Raw genomic sequence first — 14,186 nt, 5'->3', positions numbered from 1 at the left:
CTTCCCTCAACAGTAAGTCCCCTGATCCGGTAAAGTCCACCAGCCGCCAGGTGTTCTACGGAGACTTACGACTGAGGACAAACAGAGAATATCAGCAGATTGGAGACTTAAGATTCAGAATAAACACATACTATCAGCAGATCAGAACCTACGACAAACACAGATTATCCACAGACTGGAGACTTAGGGGACAGGACAGACACGGTGAATATCAGCAGATTGGAGACTTAACATAAAGGACGAACGGGGACTATCAGCAGATTGGAACATTTAAGACTGAGGACAAACCCGAAACATAATGGTAATGAGTGCAGAAGTCCACTTAATTTCTGACTCTCATTGTACTTAATATTAATCAGCTCACACTTATCAATGAATGCCACTTAAATATTCTTTTCCTCTCCATCGTCTGGCAGTTAATTTAAATCTCACTATTTGTCATCATGGTAAAAAATTATCATCTTCGTGGTAATAAAAAGTGGCAATGGACCATGTGAGTGATATGGAGGAGGCGTCTTGATATGGGGCGTCTTGCTTTGTCCACGAGATGGGGAAAGTATTGTGCGTCAGGAGTCTCCCCCAGGTATCAATGGCCTTCCTTCACCTCTAGTTTGCCTCTGCTTGCACGCGTAAGGGAAAGGCTAGAGTGTGATGCATGTAGTGGTGCTTGTCCCTTTGTGTGATGTGCTTGCCGAGGGTGATCACTGCAACACACACACACACACACACACACACACACACACACACACACACACACACACACACACAAGAACGGGAATGCTGTTACTATACTTATTTATTTGAATACGTGAGTTTGCACTTCTATAAAACGTAACAAAAGCAGTAAAGTCCAGTGCCACCAGTTATACAATGGAGATCTCATGAAGACGAGTGCACGTGGCCAGGGGCGTGAGAAGCGAGCACTGCCTCTCCTCTTGGAAAAGCCTCATAACTCGGGGATGGAATGCCAGACCTACACGTTGAGAGCCGCGGCCTCTACCTCTGCGCCACTTAACCTTCCTAATTTTGAAGGAGATACGGGTATGATGAAAGGCTGCGAGTAATGCCGAGCGACTCATGGGGATAGTTGTGAAAAAGTAACATCATCACAACCAAGAAAAATTTAAGGGCTAACGAGAATGAACCCCTTCTGTGCCATTGATAATATGACGCCTCGTTTGCTTATTTGTTTGTTTGTTTTTAATAACTACGTTTCACTAAGCAAAACGTAAAACTGTAGACTCTAACCCTTTCACTGCGACACCAAATAATTAGCAGCACCAGAAGCAATGCGTGAATTCTTTATAAGCATCTACAAGTAAGTTAGCGATAAAAAAGAATACATTTTGCAATTTCTTCCCAGTTCAAAGGTTGGATGTGGCTATAGAACAAGTAAAGACGTCTCAGAGTGATTGGTAATGAAGGAAAGGTGTACAAATGGCAGTGAAAGGGTTAAATTGTTGCATCATTCCTTTGTTGTCAGTGGAATTCCCTGGCAGCATCTGTATTTCTCCCTTCCTATGACTGAAATTTCAAGAGGGAGGTTTCAAGACGCATCCTTCAATTTTCGGTAATCCATTTAGGTCTTTCCTGTAGGGACTGATGCCTTACTGTGCCTTTTATCTCTTCCTTTTTGTTGTCCTTAGCTAGTGTCCCTCTTACATAAAAAATAATAAATCTTCCAGCATTATAGTCTCACCGTGCATCGCAACATTCTACCAAGCTTAGCGAGGCTCCATGGAGATCAAAGGGTTAATGTCACCTTATTTGCAACAGCTTGTGAGTGCAGACTGTCCCTGGCTGCCAGTAATCCATCGCTAACCAAGACCACAAGGCAGAAGAGTTTATCTCCAGGACGTTGTCTGTTACGATATGCTCAGACTTTTCTAGATACTGACTCAAGAGGTTCATGAGATAGTAGACCATCGCTTTAACCTTCATGCGAGCCTGTTATGTCACCCCCCCAAGCTCTAAGACATCCAGCAATAGATTTCAAGCAGGCCTCGCGCTGGTCACCGTCAGAGAGAAATGCCGGAGAAAGAGAAGTGGCGTACTGCAGGGAGTTACGGGTTGGATTCCCTGTCTGTAGGTCCCGCAGTGAAGGGACAATTGAATGACAGCCGGCATGTTACCGATGTACCTTCTTAATTGATAGAGAGGCTTGTTTTCCTTATCCATTCTCTTTTTCTCTGTCCATTTATCATTCATTTTCTTTCTTCTTAATAAAAATTTATCCGGGGAAGCAATTACAGACTTATTTTTCTTCTCCATTCTGGCTTCTGCGTATCCATTTCATATCTATCTTTCCTTTTACTTTAACTTTTCCGTGGGAGCAATCAGTGTTATCGTATCATGTTGATCTTAATGCGCAAGTATGTCGAGAATTCTCTCTCTCTCTCTCTCTCTCTCTCTCTCTCTCTCTCTCTCTCTCTCTCTCTCTCTCTCTCTCTCTCTCTCTCTCTCTCTCTCTCTCTCTCTCTCTCTCTCTCTCTCTCTCTCTCTCTCTCTCTCTCTCTCTCTCTCTCTCTCTCTCTCTCTCTCTCTCATCGTACCTGCTCAATGATAAAAGAAAATTAACCTCTTGAGGCTCTTGAGGTCATGGCCATATCTTGTGATCTCCATGCCCCAATGATTTACATGGAACGTAGTCATCATGTTCACTGTGATGGCGAAAACATGGCACGTGACAGCAATACCTGGAGAAGGCTCATTGAAAGCAGCGACCCCGAATAAGGATTTAAGCTGAGAATACTGTGATAGGTGACGCCTCCGTTCTTGTGTTTGTGTCGCAGGATTCTTCATCGCCGCCGCTGATGGTTCGCTGGCCAAGAATATTATTCCTCTTATAACGCTTAAATCAGAGTACAGTATAGGGTTGGACTGTAAACCTCGTACATGAGATGCTCTACCTTAATCGAGTCATACTTTGTCCTACCGCCGTTCCCACGCTTGGTCAAGAAGCCGTACTAAGCGGTCAGGATAATCCCCCTTGTAAGCGCGGGAACGGCGGTCGCACAGTGTGACTCGATTAAGGTAGAGAATCTCAGGTATAAGATTCACTCCAATTCTGTACTGTACTCTGATTTAAGTGTAAAACCTTATACCTGAAATTCCCTACTTTGTCATGCAGTTCTTGTCCCGTCATTGTAAACTCAGTCTTGCTTTGACCTTCAGTGTTGAAATTCCATAAGACAACTTGTTTGTGTGAGAAAATTTATTGGTAAATGACCTTATTCACAATGGAGAGTAACTGCATGTGTGTGTGTGTGTGTGTGTGTGTGTGTGTGTGTGTGTGTGTGTGTGTGTGATCGGATGTAGGGAGTCTGTTTCACGGTCATCAGGTTCAATCAGTGATAAACTCGATGTAAAAAAACATTCAAAGATGCAACGCATCACCGGCGGAGATGAAAGCGGCAGTGATTTAGGAAGATATTGCGAGCTGATAGAGAGTGACCCTTAATTTGACATCACGTACTTACTTCCCGTTATGTAAGACGAGGAAAGATCTCTGGTGCGTGGTGTTGCTGTGATGTAGGGCGAGAGGAAACTTTGATGAAAGACGGAAGGCTGGCAACTTTTCATCATTTTATGCTCCTTATTTGTCATCAACTACTAGCACTAATGGAAATAATTAGGATTTCCGAGGATGTTAAGATTCTAGTAGTAGGTTATCATAGCTTTTGTAATATTAATAGGGAGACATCCATGGGAACCAGACTAGTTATCCCCATGGCCTTCGAAATCAGTGCTAATTAAAGGTGAGACCATTCAAGTAGAGGAGTGAGAGTGATTACCGACTGAGAGGGTCAATCATAAGGAGATAATTATTATTATTAGTCTTGTAGCATTTACCTCATTAGCTCTGGTGATAGAAATGCGGGGAACTGTATCTCACTGTTTTTGTTTTTTGTTTTGTTTTTTCAGTATTTGTCAAGGAGACTGCCTAAGGGAAAAAAAAATAAATAGAAAATTCTCTTGGTCTTAAAACTAAAAGCCCGTTCAACTTGTCATTCCCTAACAGTTCATCGTAGGAACAATTATCAAGAGATGATAATACTAAGGGAAATAAAAAGTTATGTAATTTTGTTCCATAGGTGTCTTGATGCTCTTGTGAAACAGTAATAGGGAAAAAACTCTTACTGAAGAATACTGAAGTTGTTTTTCTCTCTTCCCCCCCCCCTTTAATAAAAACAAAGATGTTAAAGAGCAAAACGTCCCATAAAAAAAAAAGATTGAAAAAGAAAAAAAACATTAAATTTTGGAGGTACTGAAAACCACTGATTTTTCTTTCCTTTTTTCTCTCACTAAAAATAAATAAATAAATAAATAAAAAAAACTAAGAAAGACATCAAAGAGCAAAACATTCCATAAAGTAAAAAAAAAAACCGGATTGGACTGTGGAGATAAGGAAGATTACTAAAGGTCCTTTCTCTTCTGTATATTGCCATGTTAATGAAAGGAAAGATGTCAACGCGCAAAGCATCCCACACAATAACAGAAAAAAAAAAATGGATTGAACTGTGGAGATACAAGGAACATTGCATAGAAGTTTTTGCCCGTCACTAAAAACAAAGGTGTCAGAGCAAAACATCCCATACAGCCACTCGAGTTTATATAAAAAAAAAAAAAAAGAAAGAAAAGTACATGTTATCTGTAAAGTGGAGGTCAGCCAAGTGCCGCAAACTGCAGTGGACTATCGTTATCTGTATGATGATTCTGTTTATATACACGGCGACGTAAACAAGACATATTAACAACAGATATACGTAATGTACAGGTGACTATGTATATTTCTTTACCTGTATGGGAGACTGGTACAAGGGCACAGAAAAATAGAAAAAGAAAGAAAAGAAGTAATATTGAAAGGAATACCAGTAAGTGAAATACAAATGTCTGCTCATTTACCGCGCTTGAAAAGAAATAATAATGAATAAGAAGAAGAATTGCAAATAATACACGTCAGCTTGTTTGGTTCCAGTAGTGCTTTGACGTTCTTGATGCAACCCAGATCAGCATTCACCTGTTCTGTTGCACTTGTTATTAGTCGTCTTTATTCACGCCTTCTGCTCATCTATGCCTGTTTGCCTGCTTCATTTGTATTGTATGCCCGTCTATCTGTTTGGCTACTTAGGTGTACGTTTCTCTCTCTCTCTCTCTCTCTCTCTCTCTCTCTCTCTCTCTCTCTCTCTCTCTCTCTCTCTCTCTCTCTCTCTCTCTCTCTCTCTCTCTCTCTCTCTCTCTCTCTGAGGCTTCAAGTCAAATCTCTGATATCATGACTTTGACCTAATCTCGCCACGCTCTCGTTTTGTTATGAAATCACGAGGAACACTCCAGCCTTTTATCTCGTGGCTTCATGTTTGGTGGGATCCAACGTCCCTATCTGTCAAGTTGCTGGAGGTCACTTCCTATCAGCTCATTATAATCTTTTGAAAGACCATTCACTAACTTTACATAAAGCCTATATTTCTTCTTTGTTATCCCTTGTGAATTGTAAGCATCATCAATCTGTGTGTGTGTGTGTGTGTGTGTGTGTACGTACTCGGCAGCACCAACCAACCTCTATGAAGGACTTAGTGTTGTTATCTTGGGGAATACCGTTCATAATCAAATATTTTTATTCATCTTTTTCTTTTCTTTTTTGTATCTGCAGTAGTAGTAGTAGTAGTAGTAGTAGTAGTAGTAGTAGTGTTCCTTCAGCACTTGAAACTGAGAATTGTTTTGTTTTCGTTTTTTTTTTTTTCTCTCTCTCTTCTTTTTTTCTCTTTTTCCCTCTTTTATCTTTTCCATTTTTTTTTTTTTTTTTTTTTTTTTTTTTTGGCGGGGGGAGGAGGTGCGTGGAAGCTGGAAAGAGAAGGGTAAGGAATATGATTTTAAAGTGTTATTTTCCATTACATTTTTTTTCTTTATTATTATTATTCTTACTTGCTTGCTTTCTTCGTTTCTTTTGGTGTTATTTTTTTTATTTTTTTTTTTTTTTTCGAGATGTCGGGGCGTCTAGTATCAGTCGGTACTTTTGTCTCGGCACTGTTTCGGCCGTCACTGTGTCCCTGCAGCAAAACTAATACTTGTTCGATTCTTTTCGGGATTTGCCGGATAAAACATTACTCCCTGTAGAAACCAGTGGAAAAATACCTCAAACTAAATATGTAGCAGTAGACTAAAAATAAATTTGAAAACACTGAGAGCTTGTTTGTGGGTATTTAGCTTGTAATAACTGTTCTGTAGAGTGTGCATCACCGCATCACGTGGATACTGTAATCACGAACACTTATGATTAGTGATTAGCATAAAGGTACAGTACATCAATGTGTATCGCTAGAGGTGATTTTAGAATATGCATCTCCAGAGAACTATGAGAGCGTATACCGAGTCCTACATTAAAAAAAAAAAAAAAAGAAATAAAAAAAAATAAAAACTACAGACGAGTCAGTCCACTGCGGAAAACTTAATTGTCGAAGGCGCCAGAATACATGAATTTCTCAAAAGCTCTTGGAAGGGCGCATATACTTAGAAAAGGTTAAAGAGCACTGGTATAGGGGATATAACAAGGGTGACTAAGCAAAATTCACAAGATCAGTAAGCAAGATAGAACAAGAAATAATGGGTTCAAGTCTGAAAAATATTTAAAAAGGAGATACAAAGGAATTGGTTCTTAAATGGAGTGGTAGATGAATGAAATGGACTTAGTAATCAGGTTGGCAGTGCTGAGTCTTTAAGGAGCTTTAAAAGATTCGACAGATTTATGGATGAGGATGATAGTAGGTGGAAATGGCTAGATACGTTTTACACGGGAACTGCCACGTTTTGCCTTGATGGCTTCGTGCAGCTTCCATTATTTTTTTTTTCTTTTTTTTTTATGTTCTTATGTTGTTACGAATTAAGGTGAGGTGAAGTGTGAATGAATGATGATAAGAATACGGAGAACATAATAGTCTAAGGGAGGAGAATGATTAAAAAGAGAGGAGACTTGTAAGAATGAAGAGATGTAAGAAGAAAAAGAAAAGAAGAAATGAGAGAGAGAGAGAGAGAGAGAGAGAGAGAGAGAGAGAGAGAGAGAGAGAGAGAGAGAGAGAGAGAGAGAGTTGAGAATTAAAGCCGAAATAATGATAAGTAATTAATTTAACAATAACGAAACGAACAATGATTACGATACGCGTAACGAAGATAACGATGCGAGTTTCCACGATAATGATGACAGTTTCCACGGTAGTGATGTGGTTCCAGTTTCCACGATAACGATGCGATGCGAGTTTCCACGATAACGATGCGATCCGAGTTTTCACGATAACGATGCGATGCGAGTTTCCACGATAACGATGCGATCCGAGTTTTCACGATAACGATGCGATGCGAGTTTCCACGATAACGATGCGATGCGAGTTTCCACGATAACGATGCGATCCGAGTTTTCACGATAACGATGCGATGCGAGTTTCCACGATAACGATGCGATCCGAGTTTTCACGATAACGATGCGATGCGAGTTTCCACGATAGCGATGCGATGCGAGTTTTCACGATAGCGATGCGATGCGAGTTTCCACGATAGCGATGTGAGTATCCACAATAACGATGCGAGTTTCCACGATAGCGATACGATGCGAGATTCCACGATAACGATGCGATGCGAGTTTACACGATAACGATGCGATGCGAGTTTCCACGATAGCGATGTGAGTATCCACAATAACGATGCGAGTTTCCACGATAGCGATACGATGCGAGTTTCCACGATAACGATGCGATGCGAGTTTACACGATAACGATGCGATGCGAGTTTCCACGATAGCGATGTGAGTATCCACAATAACGATGCGAGTTTCCATGATAGCGATGCGATGCGAGTTTCCACGATAACGATGCGATGCGAGATTCCACGATAACGATGCGATGCGAGTTTCCACGATAACGATGCGATGCGAGTTTCCACGATAGCGATGCGATGCGAGTTTCCACGATAGCGATGCGAGTATCCACAATAACGATGCGATTCCACGATAATGATGCGAGTTTCCACGATAGCGATGCGATGCGAGTTTCCACGATAACGATGTTGTTGGCGACGATAACGATGCAGGCGATGGCAATAACGAAGCGATATTGAAGTCTTCTTAGCTACATAGGCACCAGAACGAATCCTTTCTTGCCTAAGGCTCCATCCCAGTCCCGTGGGTGTGAGGGCAGTGACAATGCAACCTTGCAGCGCCACACACGGGTCGCCATGATAAGCAATGACCCACCACACACCACACACCGCTCCCCAAACACCGTCATGAAGTGAGCCCTTTACTCCCCTAAAGGACCCCTCGTACTGCAGTGTCTGGTGTCTGGTGTGCAGCGTGCCCTCGTTCATGGCGAGTTGTTCAGCCCGGTGTCATCACAAGCAAGGGACCCGTACACACCACTCACCAGACTCTATGGAAGGAGCCCTTATCTCCCCTTAAGGGCACCCCCCCTCCCCCCTCAGTGCACCATCTGGTGGACGGCAGACATTGATCCCCTGCTTATGGCGACCCCTTGCCTAGTGTAAGGCGCTGCAAGTGGACGACTGTTATGAAGCTTGAGGCCGCAAAGGAAAAGAAGGACCTGCTGCCTGGCCTCTGCCTTGGGCCCCAGGCCGGACCCGACAGCCACCTTCTCCCCCCGTGCGGTGCCCAAAGCCGTCACGGCCCTCAACAAATTTTGGCCGAAAGTTCACAAACGTCATTAAATTTTGATCGGAATATAAAATCGTCGATGGTAAATGAAAAATAGCTTTGGTTTAGAAATGTGCAAGATTCAGCTGATCGACGAAACAAGGCGAGGAAGTTTTGCTCCTGAGAATTATGAGTGTACGTACTTTGCATGTTTCCTGCCCGTGAATATGCACATGTTCGTATATGACGGGATAGAAGCAGTAATCCAACGGTAGGTGCCCAGTTAATGGGGAACTTTAAAAGATTAGATAAATTTATAGATAGGAAGGACGAGTGACCTAAGTTTGCATGTCTTATACAAGAACTGCCACCTGTAGACCCGCTTTTTTTATGTTGTTCCTAAAAATAACTTCATTTCATGATGTTTTTAATCATAATGTGGTGTAAATATGAATGCCTCAAATATTAAGAAAAAGTAAAGTGATGAAGAAGCTCAGATAAAAGTGGTGAAGGGTTGAGGGGTTGGTGAGTGGATGAAGGAGTGAGGGAAAGGGTTGGTGACTGTTCCGCCTCCACCAAGTGAGCCAAGATACACTTTTCACGCCATTTCCCTCCGCAGCAAAATAATTATGGCACAGCATACACTAAGCGCTGTGATAGTCAACCAGGGTGCATGAATTTTTTTTACGGGTACCTGGAGGGATGCGTTACATAGCCAGTATGTATAATCCCCATGCACGTAGAGACAGATGTCCTGCACGGCGGTGTTGGCATTGGAAAGATATTACGCAGTGTTTAAGTAATGGAGGCAGTGGGAATTAGGCAGCCATAGAGGGCAATAGCCGGGAAGAGGGTTCAAGTAGCCATCGAGGAGTTTATCGTGTGAGGCCACCGGAAAAAAACAGTCAATCTCGTCAGTTTATCGAATGGAATGTTCAGCGTGGTTGGTGTCCTTTATTATTTAAAAGTGATTGATATTTACTTGTATTATCTGTCGTTCCACTGAACGATCTGGTGTGAGAATTGACTCTCTAACACTCCTGTCATGTCTTGCCTATTGTTTAATCTCAGACTCTTGTGTTGTGTTGCGTTGCGTTGTGTTGTGTTGTTTAAGGAGGCAGGAGGCACCTGCCGAAACGATAATTACTCTCATTAAGGTCTAAAGCACTGGATCAAGGGGTGCTGTGAACTTATCATTAAACCCAGCTGTGACCTCACTGAACGTTTCCCTTTGTGTCTCACAACACAAGGGAGCAGTCACAGCCTGCCCTCTAAAGACAACTCTCTTCCTCCACACAAAACTACAAGCACCTAATAACACACACACCCTTCACTCATAATTTTAAAATTCATGGTGACTTCTACACCAGCCCCGGAGTTCCCATCTGGGGAGGGGACCACTAATGTCCCCAGGTCGGACTGCTCTTCTGATGACGACCCTAAGTGTCTTGACACCCCCCACAACTTTTTCTTCATTAACTTCTGCAACATTCGCGGTCTAAGATCTAATTTTCAATCTGTAGAACACCACCTCTCCTCTTCTAAACCTCATCTTCTTTTCTTCACTGAAACTCAGGTGTCTGAGGCAATTGACAGTAACCCCTTTTCTGTTCCCTCCTGCTTTCTCTATCCTCATTTTCCATCCAAAGCTGGATGTTGCGTTTATGTGCTTCTGTGTCAGAGACCCGTCTTTGTGTGCTGAGTGCATAACAGAGGTGGTAGTGTCTGGCATGGAGGCGTACATTCCTCACTCTTTTTCTCGACCTAAACTTTCCAAACCCTGGTTTAACACAGCTTGTTCTCGTGCTATATATGATAGAGAGGTGGCCCACAAAAGGTACTTAAGCCTTCCATCACCAGAATCTCATGCACTTTATATTTCTGCCTGGAACCATGCCAAGTCTGTTCTTTAATTAGCCAAAAACTCCTTCATTAACAGAAAGTGTCAAAATCTTTCAAGATCTAACTCCCCTCGTGACTTCTGGAATCTAGCCAAAAATATCTCCAATAACTTTGCTTCTTCTTTCGCTCCTTTATTTCAACCAGGTGGCACCACTGCTTTCATATCTATTTCTAAAGCTGAACTCTTCGCTCGAACTTTTGCTGAAAACTCTACCTTGGACGATTCTGGGCTTGTTCTTCCCTCTTCTCCACCCTCTGACTACTTCATGCTACCTATTAAAATTCTTTGCAATGATGTTTTCCATGCCCTCGCTGGCCTAAATCCTCGGAAGGCTTATGGACCTGATGGGGTCCCTCCTATTGTTCTCCAAAACTGTGCCTCCGTGCTTACACCTTCCCTAGTCAAAACTCTTTCAGCTCTGTCTGTCAACATCTACCTTTCCTTCTTGCTGGAAGTTTGCCTAAATTCAGTCTCTTCCTAAAAAGGGTGACCGTTCTAATCCCCCAAACTACCGTCCTATTGCTTTAATTTCCTGCCTATCTAAAGTTTTTGAATCTATCCTCAACAGGAAGATTCTTAAACATCTATCACTTCACAACTTTCTATCTAATCGCCAGTATGGGTTTCGTCAGGGCCGCTCTACTGGTGATCTTCCGGCTTTCTTTACTGAATCTTGGTCATCCACTTTTAGAGATTTTGGTGAAACTTTTACTGTTGCCTTGGACATATCAAAAGGTTTTGATAGAGTCTGGCACAAAGCTTTGATTTCCAAACTACCCTCCTACGGCTTCTATCCTTCTCTCTGTAACTTCATCTCGAGTTTCCTTTCTGACCGTTCTATCGCTGCTGTGGTAGACGGTCACTGTTCTTCTCCTAAATCTATTAACAGTGGTATTCCTCATGGTTTTGTCCTGTCATTCACTCTCTTCTCATTATTCATCAATGACCTTCTAAACCAAACTTCTTGACCTATCCACTCCTACGCTGATGATACCACCCTGCTCTTTTCCACGTCTTTTCATAGACGTCCAACGTCTATGAACAGATACAATGACTGCATACTATCATGTTAACTTTAGCAATGGTGTACAAGCCTTGGACTTCGGTTGGAGGCACGTCGACAGTTGCATGTAACTGTTCAGTGTATTCTACACTAAACATCCTCGGTCTGTCCTTTACTTATAATCTGAACTGGAAACTTCACATCTCATCTCTAGCTAAAACAGCTTCTATGAAGTTAGGTGTTCTGAGACGTCTCTGCCAGTTTTTCTCACCCCCCTCCCAGCCGCTAACTCTGTACAAGGGCCTTATCCGTCCATGTATGGACATGCCTGGGGGGGTTCCACTCATACCGCTCTTCTAGACAGGGTGGAATCAAAATCTTTTCGTCTCATCAACTCCTCTCCTCAAACTGACTGTCTTCAGCCTCTCTCTCATCGCCGCAATGTTGCATCTCTAGCTGTCTTCTACCGCTATTTTCATGCTGATTGCTCTTCTGATCTTGGTAACTGCATGCCTCCCCTCCTCCCGCGGCCTCGCTACACAAAACTTTCTTCTTTCTCTCACCTTTATTCTGTCCACCTTTCTAATGCAAGAGTTAACCAGTATTCTCAATCATTCATCCCTTTGGTAAACTCTGGAACTCGCTGCCTGCTTCTGTATTTCCACCTTCCTATGACTTGAATTCCTTCAAGAGGGAGGTTTCAAGACATCCTTCAGTTTTTTACTACCGCTTTGAACCCTTTTCTGGGATTGGCATCTCAGTGGGCCTTTTTTTTTTTTTTTTTTTTTTTGGATTTTTGTTGCTCTTGGCCAGTGTCCCTCCTACATAAAAAAAAAGTACCTACGTATACGAATATGCATAAGCACACACACACACACACACACACACACACACCAATGCCAGTCTCACCTAAAAAATGAGCCAGTGCCAGGGAAACAAGATGTATCCGCTGGCCGACGAGAAACAGGTACACTCGTAACTTGGGTGAAACGTGCAGCATGATGAGTGTTTGACGGTGGCGGCGTGATTAGATTGATGATGAGGAGGAGGGAGATAACAAAGCAGTGGTGGGTGTGACTTGCGGTGGGTGATGTGAGGTAGGATGGGGGAATGAGTGGTGATGGATGTGGTGACGGAGGTTTGGATGTGGAGGTTGTGGTGAGCAGTGTGATGATGGTGCTTTTGTTGTGCAGTTGTAGTGATGAGTTTGTGGTAATGGGATTGTGGTGGGGTCTTTAATGATGATGTGAGCTAGAACTGTGGTGGTTGACTTGCATATCAATGATAGTGATGTGGTGAAGGAGGGAGAATGTATAGTGAGGAAGGGATGTGGTGACAGTGATAGTGTTTTTTGCAGTGGATTACTGTGGTGACTTGACTGTGGTGGAGTTAATGGAGATGTTTATGTAGCATAGATCATTTTGCTGTGGTGGAAATGTGGTAGGAACGTGGAGAATTTTCTTTGTGTGTGTGTGTGTGTGTGTGTGTGTGTGTGTGGTGATAGCGTGGTGAGAGTGGCGTGACTGATAACTGTTTGATGGCAGTGCAACACCTGAGATCACCTGACGCCGAGCCGGGGAGGGGGGGGTGGCGTGTGCATCAGGTGGTGAGACGGAGTGGTTACGAGAGTAATGCATAGTTGGTTCCTTCTCTCTCTCTCTCTCTCTCTCTCTCTCTCTCTCTCTCTCTCTCTCTCTCTCTCTCTCTCTCTCTCTCTCTCTCTCTCTCTCTCTCTCTCTCTCTCTCCGGCCTAGGGCAACAAAAAATCGAGAAAAAAAAAAGTCCCACTGAGGTGCCAGACCCTAAAGAGAAGTCAAAAATTATCATCCAAAACTGGAGGATCTATATAATCAATCTATTTATCTATCTATCTGTTGTTTGAAAGTTAATTTGCTATGACGTAGGCTAAGAGGGGACCTGATAGAAGTCTTTAAGTGGTATAAGGGTTATAACAAGGGGGATGTAAGCAAAATTATTAGGATCAGCAACCAGGGTAGAACAAGAAATAACGGGTTCAAGCTTGAAAAATTTAGGTTTAGGAAGGAGACAGGAAAAAACTGGTTCACAAATAGAGTGGTAGATGAGTGGAACGGACTCAGTAATCATGTTGTTGGTACTAGGACAATAGAGAGCTTTAAGAGAAGATTGGGGATAATAGATGGAAATAGGTTGGTATATTTCATACAGGAACTGCCAAATGTAAGCCTGGTCGCTTCTTGCAGCTTCCCTTACTTCTTATGTTCTTATTACTTTGAAAGAATATCCATCACTGAGGCTTGCAGAGGATCATGGGTGAGGCATTTTATATCATTGGAAGTATATTAAGAACAACCTCGTGATTTCACTTATCAGTAGCCAATGCGATGCTTGGAATAGTTGTTGCTGCACGGCTCGCTCACTCTGACTAATCGCTTCGCCCAGTCTCAAGAGAGCTTATCTGGTGCATCTCTTGAGGGTGTCCATCGCGCCTCACCCCTCAACAAGACAAGGCAGATCAGGATGCTTGACTAGAAGGAAAGAGACAAAAGAGGGCGACATCTCAGCTGAGGTTATCGTTGCCAGGGAGGAATTAAATGTTCTGAGTGTCATGAAAGACAGGGTTCCTCCTCCTGCTTCTCCTTTTTTTTTTTTTTCTTCTCCTCCTC

Source organism: Scylla paramamosain, chromosome 2 (assembly GCF_035594125.1).
Source record: "Scylla paramamosain isolate STU-SP2022 chromosome 2, ASM3559412v1, whole genome shotgun sequence".
In the NCBI taxonomy this organism is placed as follows: Eukaryota; Metazoa; Arthropoda; class Malacostraca; order Decapoda; family Portunidae; genus Scylla; species Scylla paramamosain.
This window is presented reverse-complemented; position numbering follows the sequence as displayed.